This window comes from Cucurbita maxima, unplaced genomic scaffold, assembly GCF_002738345.1.
Source record: "Cucurbita maxima cultivar Rimu unplaced genomic scaffold, Cmax_1.0 Cma_Scf00310, whole genome shotgun sequence".
NCBI classification, from domain to species: Eukaryota; Viridiplantae; Streptophyta; class Magnoliopsida; order Cucurbitales; family Cucurbitaceae; genus Cucurbita; species Cucurbita maxima.
The window spans coordinates 10,350-21,616 of record NW_019272326.1 but is presented as its reverse complement, the minus strand read 5'-3'; the positions used below and the strand labels follow the sequence as shown (position 1 = coordinate 21,616).

The following is an 11,267-nucleotide window of genomic DNA, read 5'->3' as shown; positions in this document are numbered from 1 at the left end:
ATTTTAATAATTCCATGAAGATCTAACTTCCGTTCTTGAGCTTCTAGTATCCAAATTGTTTCAAATTTTCTTCCACAGACTCCTCTTATTGTGTCTAGTTTCTAGAACCATAAATTTTTTTCATGAGAACCAGCATGGAAGGAGGTTCAGATTTAGAAAAACAAAAGAAGAAGATGAAACGTATATTTCCACCATTTCTGTAACGACCCTAAATTTTCACACACAAATAGTCACTACTAACGTCTCATGCTTATCTATAATGCGGAAATATAACTCTTACATGAACATCATTTATAACGTAAACTTCAAAAACGCTTAAAACAACTTTTTCTCTGGAAAACACAGCCATGGTCTTACGTATGAGATCCTCCCCCGCTCACGCCCATCGCGTTTCGATCATGCCGCCCCGCATGCGTTAAATCTGATTTTGTGCGCATGACATGTCGGGTGCGATCATACCAGCACTAATGCACCGGATCCCATCAGAACTCCGCAGTCAAGCGTGCTTGGGCGAGAGTAGTACTAAGTTGGGTGACCACTTGGGAAGTCCTCGTGTTGCACCCCTTTTTTTCTTTCAATTTCTCCCAATTCTTTTCTTCCTTTCTCTACAAATGAGAACCTCCCCCGCTCACGCCCATCGCGTTTCGATCATGCCGCCCCGCATGCGTTAAATCCGATTTTGTGCGCATGTCCTGTTGGGTGCGATCATACCAGCACTAATGCACCGGATCCCATCAGAACTCCGCAGTTAAGCGTGCTTGGGCGAGAGTAGTACTAAGTTGGGTGACCACTTGGGAAGTCCTCATGTTGCACCCCTTTTTTTCTTTCAATTTCTCCGAGTTCTTTTCTTCCTTTCTCTACAAATGAGAACCTCCCCCGCTCACGCCCATCGCGTTTCGATCATGCCGCCCCGCATGCGTTAAATCCGATTTGTGCGCATGGCATGTCGGGTGGGATCATACCAGCACTAATGCACCGGATCCCATCAGAACTCCGCAGTTAAGCGTGCTTGGGCGAGAGTAGTACTAAGTTGGGTGACCACTTGGGAAGTCCTCGTGTTGCACCCCTTTTTTTCTTTCAATTTCTCCGAGTTCTTTTCTTCCTTTCTCTACAAATGAGAACCTCCCCCGCTCACGCCCATCGCGTTTCGATCATGCCGCCCCGCATGCGTTAAATCCGATTTTGTGCGCATGGCATGTCGGGTGCGATCATACCATCACTAATGCACAGGATCCCATCAGAACTTCGCAGTTAAGCGTGCTTGGGCGAGAGTAGTATTAAGTTGGGTGACCACTTGGGAAGTCCTCGTGTTGCACCCCTTATTTTCTTTCAATTTCTCCGAGTTCTTTTCTTCCTTTCTCTACAAATGAGAACCTCCCCCGCTCACGCCCATCGCGTTTCGATCATGCCGCCCCGCATGCGTTAAACCTGATTTTGTGCGCATGGCATGTCGGGTGCGATCATACCAGCACTAATGCACCGGATCCCATCAGAACTCTGAAGTTAAGCGTGCTTGGGCGAGAGTAGTACTAAGTTGGGTGACCACTCGGGAAGTCCTCGTGTTGCACCCCTTTTTTTCTTTCAATTTCTCCCAGTTCTGATCGAGCCTCTAGCCTCGGTTTTAAAAGAAGGTTTTGGAAAACGAGGGTAGAGAGAGATTTTAGAAAGAGAGATTTTTGAAAGAGACGTTATATAAGCAAGCAAGAGAGAGATAACAACGGCTTAGCATATATAACCTTGGGTAGGGAGAAGTTGACAACTAGTCATATCCCCCTATAGTACATTTTGACATTTTGAGACATTTCATCTCTGGCAGGCCTAGACATGATATTTTATATATAACCTTGGGTAGGGAGAAGTTGACAACTAGTCATATCCCCCTATAGTACATTTTGAGACATTTCATGTCTGGCAGGCCTAGACATGATATTTTTGAGGCGTCATACGCCCTAGAACTATAGAAGTAAAAACACTAGAATGAAAAGACATGACAAGGGTTTGGCTTGCCATAGGCATGCGGCCATGGGCAACACGCCCTGGACGAGCATGACCGTGACACCCCGCTCACGCCCATCGCGTTTCGATCATGCCGCCCCGCATGCGTTAAATCCGATTTTGTGCGCATGGCATGTCGGGTGCGATCATACCAGCACTAATGCACCGGATCCCATCAGAACTCCGCAGTTAAGCGTGCTTGGGCGAGAGTAGTACTAAGTTGGGGGACCACTTGGGAAGTCCTCTTGTTGCACTCCTTTTTTTCTTTCAATTTCTCCGAGTTCTTTTCTTCCTTTCTCTACAAATGAGAACCTCCCCCGCTCACGCCCATCGCGTTTCGATCATGCCGCCCCGCATGCGTTAAATCCGATTTTGTGCGCATGGCATGTCCGGTGCGATCATACCAGCACTAATGCACCGGATCCCATCAGAACTCCGCAGTTAAGCGTGCTTGGGCGAGAGTAGTACTAAGTTGGGTGACCACTTGGGAAGTCCTCGTGTTGCACCCCTTATTTTCTTTCAATTTCTCCGAGTTCTTTTCTTCCTTTCTCTACAAATGAGAACCTCCCCCGCTCACGCCCATCGTGTTTCGATCATGCCGCCCCGCATGCGTTAAATCCGATTTTGTGCGCATGGCATGTCCGGTGCGATCATACCAGCACTAATGCACCGGATCCCATCAGAACTCCGCAGTTAAGCGTGCTTGGGCGAGAGTAGTACTAAGTTGGGTGACCACTTGGGAAGTCCTCGTGTTGCACCCCTTATTTTCTTTCAATTTCTCCGAGTTCTTTTCTTCCTTTCTCTACAAATGAGAACCTCCCCCGCTCACGCCCATCGCGTTTCGATCATGCCGCCCCGCATGCGTTAAATCCGATTTTGTGCGCATGGCATGTCGGGTGCGATCATACCAGCACTAATGCACCGGATCCCATCAGAACTCCGCAGTTAAGCGTGCTTGGGCGAGAGTAGTACTAAGTTGGGTGACCACTTGGGAAGTCCTCGTGTTGCACCCCTTTTTTTCTTTCAATTTCTCCCAGTTCTTTTCTTTCTTTCTCTACAAATGAGAACCTCCCCCGTGACACAATCGCACTCTTAAAGGCAGCGGACTAGCGATTGTGCGGCACTCACTTTCCAACGACAAGTGAGCTGAGCCAATTTGTACTTGCGTCGCCTACGGCCAAGCGACGTATGATCGAGCCTCTAGCCTCGGTTTTAAAAGAAGGTTTTGGAAAACGAGGGTAGAGAGAGATTTTAGAAAGAGAGATTTTTGAAAGAGACGTTATATAAGCAAGCAAGAGAGAGATAACAACGGCTTAGCATATATAACCTTGGGTAGGGAGAAGTTGACAACTAGTCATATACCCCTATAGTACATTTTCAGACATTTCATGTCTGGCAGGCCTAGACATGATATTTTTGAGGCGTCATACGCCCTAGAACTATAGAAGTAAAAACACTAGAATGAAAAGACATGACAAGGGTTTGGCTTGCCATAGGAATGCGGCCATGGGCAACACGCCCTGGACGAGCATGACCGTGACACCCCTCTCACGCCCATCGCGTTTCGATCATGCCGCCCCGCATGCGTTAAATCCGATTTTGTGCGCATGGCATGTCGGGTGGGATCATACCAGCACTAATGCACCGGATCCCATCAGAACTCCGCAATTAAGCGTGCTTGGGCGAGAGTAGTACTAAGTTGGGTGACCACTTGGGAAGTCCTCGTGTTGCACCCCTTTTTTTTGTTTCAATTTCTCCGAGTTCTTTTCTTCCTTTCTCTACAAATGAGAACCTCCCCCGCTCACACCCATCTTTCAATTTCTCCGAGTTCTTTTCTTCCTTTCTCTACAAATGAGAACCTCCCCCGCTCACACCCATCGCGTTTCGATCATGAGTTCTTTTCTTCCTTTCTCTACAAATGAGAACCTCCCCCGCTCACACCCATCGCGTTTCGATCATGCCGCCCCGCATGCGTTAAATCCGATTTTGTGCGCATGGCATGTCGGGTGCGATCATACCATCTCTAATGCACCGGATCTCATTAGAACTTCGCAGTTAAGCGTGCTTGGGCGAGAGTAGTACTAAGTTGGGTGACCACTTGGGAAGTCCTCGTGTTGCACCCCTTTTTTTCTTTCAATTTCTCCCAGTTCTTTTCTTCCTTTCTCTACAAATGAGAACCTCCCCCGTGACACAATCGCACTCTTAAAGGCAGCGGACTAGCGATTGTGCGGCACTCACTTTCCAACGACAAGTGAGCTGAGCCAATTTGTACTTGCGTCGCCTACGGCCAAGCGACGTATGATCGAGCCTCTAGCCTCGGTTTTAAAAGAAGGTTTTGGAAAACGAGGGTAGAGAGAGATTTTAGAAAGAGAGATTTTAGAAAGAGAGATTTTTGAAAGAGACGTTATATAAGCAAGCAAGAGAGAGATAACAACGGCTTAGCATATATAACCTTGGGTAGGGAGAAGTTGACAACTAGTCATATCCCCCTATAGTACATTTTGAGACATTTCATTCTGGCAGGCCTAGACATGATATTTTTGAGGCGTCATACGCCCTAGAACTATAGAAGTAAAAACACTAGAATGAAAAGACATGACAAGGGTTTGGCTTGCCATAGGAATGCGGCCATGGGCAACACGCCCTGGACGAGCATGACCGTGACACCCCGCTCACGCCCATCGCGTTTCGATCATGCCGCCCCGCATGCGTTAAATCCGATTTTGTGCGCATGGCATGTCGGGTGCGATCATACCAGCACTAATGCACCGGATCCCATCAGAACTCCGCAGTTAAGCGTGCTTAGGCGAGAGTAGTACTAAGTTGGGTGACTACTTGGGAAGTCCTCGTGTTGCACCCCTTTTTTTCTTTCAATTTCTATGAGTTCTTTTCTTCCTTTCTCTACAAATGAGAACCTCCCCCGCTCACGCCCATCGCGTTTCGATCATGCCGCCCCGCATGCGTTAAATCCGATTTTGTGCGCATGGCATGTCGGGTGCGATCATACCAGCACTAATGCACCGGATCCCATCAGAACTCCGCAGTTAAGCGTGCTTTGGCGAGAGTAGTACTAAGTTGGGTGACCACTTGGGAAGTCCTCGTGTTACACCCCTTTTTTTCTTTCAATTTCTCCGAGTTCTTTTCTTCCTTTGTCTACAAATGAGAACCTCCCCCGCTCACGCCCATCGCGTTTCGATCATGCCGCCCCGCATGCGTTAAATCTCAAATGAGAACCTCCCCCGCTCACGCCCATCGCGTTTCGATCATGCCGCCCCGCATGCGTTAAATCTGATTTTGTGCGCATGGCATGTCGGGTGCGATCATACTAGCACTAATGCACCGGATCCCATCAGAATTTCGCGGTTAGTAGCAAGCTAGCCCCTTATCTGCGTGGAGGAAAAATGGGACTATTCTGAGGGGCTGGGCTGGAGTGGACAGTACTCCTTGGCCTTTTACTAGTTAGTCCCCCCGGTAAAGCCCCTGCGTGGAGGAAAAATGGGACTATTCTGAGGGGCTGGGCTGGAGTGGACAGTACTCCTTGGCCTTTTACTAGTTAGTCCCCCCGGTAAAGCCCCCACCCCTGACGACCTATTCTATACCAGCTTCTTCTATAGATGAGATAACTGGAGCAGATTTAATAGCAAGGGATATTGACCCAGCAGCTTGTTGCGCAAAAGAATATGTTTCAAAACAAAGAAGCTCCATTCTTCGTTAGAGTGGTTCTTCGACTGTTCACCTACTAAATAAATAATCATCTTCTTCATCGCTACGCTACGGGGGAGCATTGCTACGGGGGAGCATTGTCCGAGTGAATAAGCAGGGCAAAGCTTGATTTTCGAGGCTGGGCTGACATCACATACACAAGTGCTCTCTAAACCGTGCAATAAGGGCAGGCAGATCGGATCGAAGGGTTGTCCATTGGGATTGGGCATGGACAATCATGACAAGTTAATTGTAAAATAACATAAAAATAAAATAATAAACAATCAAACAAATAAGGGACTATTATATTTTTTAGTAGAATTGCACATGCCAAATGAATTAAAAAAAAGAAAGAAAGGATTTTGACTAAATTCACTTCCTAACTGGAAATTAAAAGATTGAAAAATATATAAATAATTAATGGAAAGATTATATAAATAATAAATGGAAATGACAATCAACAAATAAATGGAAAGATTGAAAAATATATAAATAATTAATCAATTCTAGGCATGAACTAAATGACCTTAATTAAAGTAAATTAAAAGTCTTAAAATACATTAATGAAATACAATAACTCTAAATTGTAATCCACCCAAAATTCAAAACATGAAACTTCATTTCTCTTCAATGTGGCATGAACTGAAATATCTTTTGATAATTTCAACAATATTTTCTTCAAATCTTCATTGAAGCATATTGTATGATTGATGTCTCTTGGTTCATATCACAAAGCAACTACCTTTTGTTTTGTTGATTGCTAGTAGATCGCACTGCCTGAGAGGAAGTAAATCACCCCACTGGTGCTCTTACGATCATCAACGTCACCGGTCATGTCACTATCGCTGTAGCCAACAAGCTCAAGCTTCTCCTTTCCTCTCCTGGTGCAGTATCTCACACCCCAGCCTCTGGTTCCAGCCACATAGTGCAGGATGCGCTTGACAACCACAAGAGGCTCCTCCCTAGGTTCTTCCATGAATCTACTTACGTATCCAACTAAGTAAGCAAGGTCAGGACGTGTGTTTATCAGATAGCGCAGGCTTTTGACAATGTTGCGGTAATTGGTGGCATTAATTGCCGTCATAGTGCCGGCCTTCCTTAGTTGGAGTCGGGCCCTCCATTGGAGTCTTTATAGGGTTACTGTCCACAAGCCCAGTTGTGTCCAACAGCTTCTTCGCATATGCACTTTAGCAGATGGTGATGCCGGTAGTACCCTGTTGCACTTCGATGTCGAGGTAGTAGCTGAGCATGCCAAGATCGCTCATCTTGAAGTTCTTTGACATCTCCCTCTTGAATCTTCCGAGGACTTCCATGTCGCCTCCAGTGATTATGAGGTCATCGACGTACACTGATAAGATAAGGAACCACTACAAGGGGAGTAAGATTCGGATTACCTTGTTGATCGAATATCTCAAGGCAAGAACATTGTTTGAAATTCAAATCACTCCACAAGCAAAATCGATCATGTCTAGCTTGAATGATTCTTGTTGATCAAATATCTCAAGGCAAGAACACTTGCTTGAGATTCGAATCACTCCACAAGCAAGATTAATCATGTCGAGCTTGAATGATTCTACATGCAACCTAAACTACATAGAATTGCAAAGAAACTTAGCCATTGGCTAAAGAAGAGGACAAATGCTTCTTTTTCTATATTTTCCAAGTCTCTTACCAATACAATATACATGGCTTTATATAGCCTAAAAAATGAAACTATTAAAGGCACTCCAAGAGTTGTAACCTTCATACTTTATGGCCATAATTAGCCATTATGTAAATGTAACCTAAAGTAAATAAAATGTCTTAAAATACAATAACTCTAAATTGTAACCCACCCAAAATTTATAACAATCAAACTTCATTCTTCTTCAATGTGGCATGAATTAAAACATCTTTTGATAATTTTGACAACATTTTCTTCACATCTTCATTGAAGTATATTGTATGATTGATGTTTTTTGGTTTATATCATACACTCTCACGATTAGTCGCTACTCGTCGTGGCCGGGCGTGTACATGTCATGCTCAGAGGCACAGCGCTTGAACTTTAGCGATAATAGGGTACTGTCGAGCTTCGTGTTTCAGGCTCGTGGTGCATGCCGAAGCCCATAGAGTGCCTTGTGCAGGCACAATACCTTGTCAGGGTTGTCGTTGTCCAGGAAGTTCGGTGGTTGTTGAACATAGTCAGTCTCCTTCAGCTCTCCGTTTAGGAACGCGGGTTTCACGTCGATGAGGTGGACTTCTCAGGAATGATGTGCCGCGATTGCCAGCAATAGGTGGGTAGATTCCAGCTTTGTCACTGGTGCGAATACCTCCTCAAAATCCACTCCTTGCTTCTAGACGTAGCCCTTCACCACCAGACTGACCTTGAGTTTCACAACTTCTCCCTTTTCGTTCGCATCAGTCTGAAGACCCATTTGAGCCCTATGACTTGGTGTCCCAGTGACATATCCTCTAGACTTTATGTCTGGTTCTCGGTGATGAATTTCATCTCCTTCTGCATTGCCTTCAGCTGGCACGGGTTCCTTTCTGCTTCAGCGAAGGTGTTCGGTTCATCTGCGTTGATGACATGCAGTTCGGCCACCTCTTGTTCCAGTTTGCGTGCTGCTAGTCTAGGGGCTTCACCTCCTCCCACTAGGTCGCCCATCCTCCAGTACCTGGCTACCAGATCTTCATCGTGATCGACATCCAGCGTCGAATCCACAGTCCGTGGTGTTGCAAATTCCACTGGTTCAAGGGGTGCAACTGCTGGCGGCTGTGACGGTTCCTGATGCTGTGCTCCTCCTTCTTCTGGCTCGATGACGAGGTACTCCACCGTGAATTGATTTGAGTTGTGGGCTGTCTCGATCACGTCTTTCCACTGCCTGAAGGTGCTTTCGTCGAAGATGACATCACGAGACACGTGGGCTCACCCCTCGCAGGATCATAGAGTCTGTACGCCTTGCTCCCAGGTTTGTAGCCGATGAAGACGACCTTCAACCCCTTTGGATCGAGCTTGACAAGGTTGGAACGCGCTACCTTCATGTATGCGACACATCCGAACACTCGAAAATGATGTACCACTGGCTTTCTATTGTACCAGGCCTCATGTGGCATCTTCCCGTCTAGGCTTCACATTAGCGACCGATTGAGAAGATAGACAGTCGTCATTACCGCCTCTCCCCAGAATCTTTCAGGCATCCCAGCCGTCATCAGCAAAGATCTTGTTGTTTTGCTAGAGGGAGTAGGGCATTGTTAGTCGCTGCTGCATGCCGAGCTCGTCGCAGTAGTTACTGAAGCTCGCTGAGGTGAATTCTCTACCTCAGTCCGTGCGTAGCATTCACATCTTCTTCCCACATTCGGCCTCCGCTAACGCTCGAATGCGCTTAATCGCCTATGTCGCCCCACTTTTCACTTACAGGAGGATCAGCCATATGAAGCGGCTTCTGTCATCGACTAGCAGGAGGAAGAGGGTCTTGCTGCCTAGGGCCGCCGGCTTGATGGGCCTGCAAATATCGCCGTGCACAAGCTCCAACAACTCACCAGCACAGTAGGATGTCCGAGATGGCTTTATATAGCCTCAAAATGGAACTATTAAAGGCATTCCAAGAGTTGTAATATTCATACTTAATGAGCATAATTAACCATTGTGTAATTGTAACCTATAGTAAATAAAAAGTCTTAAAATACATAAATGAAATACAATAACTCTAAATTGTAATCTACTCAAAATTTATAACATAAAACTTCATTATTCTTCAATGTGGCATGAATTGAAATATCTTTTGATAATTTCAACAATATTTTCTTCACATCTTCATTGAAGCATCTTGGATGATTGATGTCTCTTGGTTCATATCACTCGGTCATATGGTTTGTTGCCCCTGTGTCGAGGACCCATCGTCGGTGCTCTTGGTGATGCTGTTGCCCCTGTGTTGAGGACCCGAGAGTGGTTATGCTGTTGGTGAGCCTGCAGCTGCTCGATGTTTGATTCCCACACTCGCTGCATACCAACCGAACGAGATTTGATTCCCTCCCAAGTCGATTGCGCGGCGATGGGGCTGAACCGTGGCTTCTGGGCTGGATTGAGGTTTGGGCAGAAGGTAGAGGCCGAGGGGAAAGAAGTCGGGCTAGCTCTCTCAGATTTTGGGTTCGGGTTGACCCGGATCTGTGGATCTTGTCTTCCTTACCAGCGACGTTGTTGACTTCTAGCAATAGTGAGGAAAACGTCGACGTGTAAAAATCGGCTGAAGGAAAACTTCTTCGAGGAAAAAAATAACGAAAAAAGAAAGGGAGAGAAATATTTGCTGAAGAACCGATGGTTATTATTTGATTTAGTTTCACGTATTTCAATAACAAACCTATCCTAGATTTAGCAGTAGTGGCATAAACCTTGCGCCCAAAAAATTGGTCAAAATGGCCAGCAAAAAATATGCTCTTCCATTAAACGGGGGGCGTTAATTCAGATGTTCAAAAGTAAAAAACAACTAACGAAATTTAAGGAATAAAAACATAGCTATTATCTAACAGGCGTTTTCGTTGCTAATATCGGTCCTCTTTCTTCCTTTTCCTCTTTATTTATCTTCTTTCTTTCTTTCCTCGAAGTTTAGTAGCCTAAAAGTTCCTAAAACCATAGATCTAAGAATGTTTACAATTTTTTGACCTCGGTTACCGACGATGGCGCTTACGAAAAAGTACAAAACATACCTTGAGTTATTGTGCTTTCGTTAGGGATTATTCTCATGGTGGTAACTGAGCGTTTGACGTCGATTTTCTGGTGGTTTTGGACTCGTCGAAGAAATTGAAAACTCGCCGAAGTTATCTGAAATCTCTCTCTCGCTCTCGTATTTTCTTTCTTTTCTCTGTTTGCAGGTATTTTGATCGATTCTGGCAGTTGTGGGTTGAAGGTTGAGTGAGGTGTGGCTATCATTTCGCGTGGGGTCCACGAAACTCGGCGGTCGCTAGAAAACTCACGAGTTTTCCAACGATTGAGTTTTTTTTTTTTTTTTTCTTTTTCTTGGGTCGTTATAGTGCGAGTATCAATCGTCTTTGCCAATAAATAGTTTAGAAGATAAACTGCATGACATATTTGTTGGAAATAAACTTAAATGAAAGAGAGAGAGAAAAAAAAAACAGTTTTTAAATTGAGTAAAAAAGCTATACTTATTTTAGGAAATGAGTAGTATATGGGTGAGAAAACATGTAAAGAAAACGTGGGATAGTTATGGCAAGAAAACTTGTAAATAGGCTTTACTTATCATTGTAATATTAGAGCAAGTAGAGCAAGAGTCATAATAGAGCAAAAAGAAGCAAAAAGAGAAAAAGAAGAAAGAGTTAAAGTTCTGTGAAATCGAAAAAGGCTTTTGAGAAGTCTGTCTCCTTGTCTCTCCCCTCTCGACACCCCCTTCAAAGTTTTCTAAACGGGTTAGTTTCAGAGTGAATGTCCATTTTCTACAAGTCAGTATCAGAGCGGCTTTTATTTTCTAAAAATTGGTATTAGAGCAAATTTTATTTCAACAAATTGATATCAGAGCTGATGGCGAACATGATGGGACAAATGCTGCTACCACGATTGAAGGAGGAAAGTTTTC

General features: G+C 44.9%; 13 non-coding genes across 13 annotated transcripts; all 13 read left to right on the top strand.

Annotated features, from left to right (window-relative positions):
- Positions 1-445: 445 nt before the first annotated feature.
- LOC111474337 lies at positions 446-564 on the top strand. The gene has a single exon (XR_002715970.1). It is a non-coding gene; the product is annotated as a 5S ribosomal RNA (ribosomal RNA).
- A 133-nt stretch (positions 565-697) lies between these two features.
- Positions 698-816, top strand: LOC111474330. Its single transcript, XR_002715963.1, has one exon. It is a non-coding gene; the product is annotated as a 5S ribosomal RNA (ribosomal RNA).
- Positions 817-948: 132 nt separating this feature from the next.
- On the top strand, positions 949-1,067 carry LOC111474339. The gene has a single exon (XR_002715972.1). It is a non-coding gene; the product is annotated as a 5S ribosomal RNA (ribosomal RNA).
- A 133-nt stretch (positions 1,068-1,200) lies between these two features.
- Positions 1,201-1,319, top strand: LOC111474336. Its single transcript, XR_002715969.1, has one exon. It is a non-coding gene; the product is annotated as a 5S ribosomal RNA (ribosomal RNA).
- Positions 1,320-1,452: 133 nt separating this feature from the next.
- On the top strand, positions 1,453-1,571 carry LOC111474338. Its single transcript, XR_002715971.1, has one exon. It is a non-coding gene; the product is annotated as a 5S ribosomal RNA (ribosomal RNA).
- A 562-nt stretch (positions 1,572-2,133) lies between these two features.
- On the top strand, positions 2,134-2,252 carry LOC111474332. Its single transcript, XR_002715965.1, has one exon. It is a non-coding gene; the product is annotated as a 5S ribosomal RNA (ribosomal RNA).
- Positions 2,253-2,385: 133 nt separating this feature from the next.
- Positions 2,386-2,504, top strand: LOC111474329. Its single transcript, XR_002715962.1, has one exon. It is a non-coding gene; the product is annotated as a 5S ribosomal RNA (ribosomal RNA).
- Positions 2,505-2,637: 133 nt separating this feature from the next.
- Positions 2,638-2,756, top strand: LOC111474340. The gene has a single exon (XR_002715973.1). It is a non-coding gene; the product is annotated as a 5S ribosomal RNA (ribosomal RNA).
- A 133-nt stretch (positions 2,757-2,889) lies between these two features.
- On the top strand, positions 2,890-3,008 carry LOC111474328. The gene has a single exon (XR_002715961.1). It is a non-coding gene; the product is annotated as a 5S ribosomal RNA (ribosomal RNA).
- Positions 3,009-3,612: 604 nt separating this feature from the next.
- LOC111474333 lies at positions 3,613-3,731 on the top strand. Its single transcript, XR_002715966.1, has one exon. It is a non-coding gene; the product is annotated as a 5S ribosomal RNA (ribosomal RNA).
- A 268-nt stretch (positions 3,732-3,999) lies between these two features.
- LOC111474335 lies at positions 4,000-4,118 on the top strand. The gene has a single exon (XR_002715968.1). It is a non-coding gene; the product is annotated as a 5S ribosomal RNA (ribosomal RNA).
- Positions 4,119-4,736: 618 nt separating this feature from the next.
- Positions 4,737-4,855, top strand: LOC111474331. The gene has a single exon (XR_002715964.1). It is a non-coding gene; the product is annotated as a 5S ribosomal RNA (ribosomal RNA).
- Positions 4,856-4,988: 133 nt separating this feature from the next.
- LOC111474334 lies at positions 4,989-5,107 on the top strand. Its single transcript, XR_002715967.1, has one exon. It is a non-coding gene; the product is annotated as a 5S ribosomal RNA (ribosomal RNA).
- Positions 5,108-11,267: the final 6,160 nt, after the last annotated feature.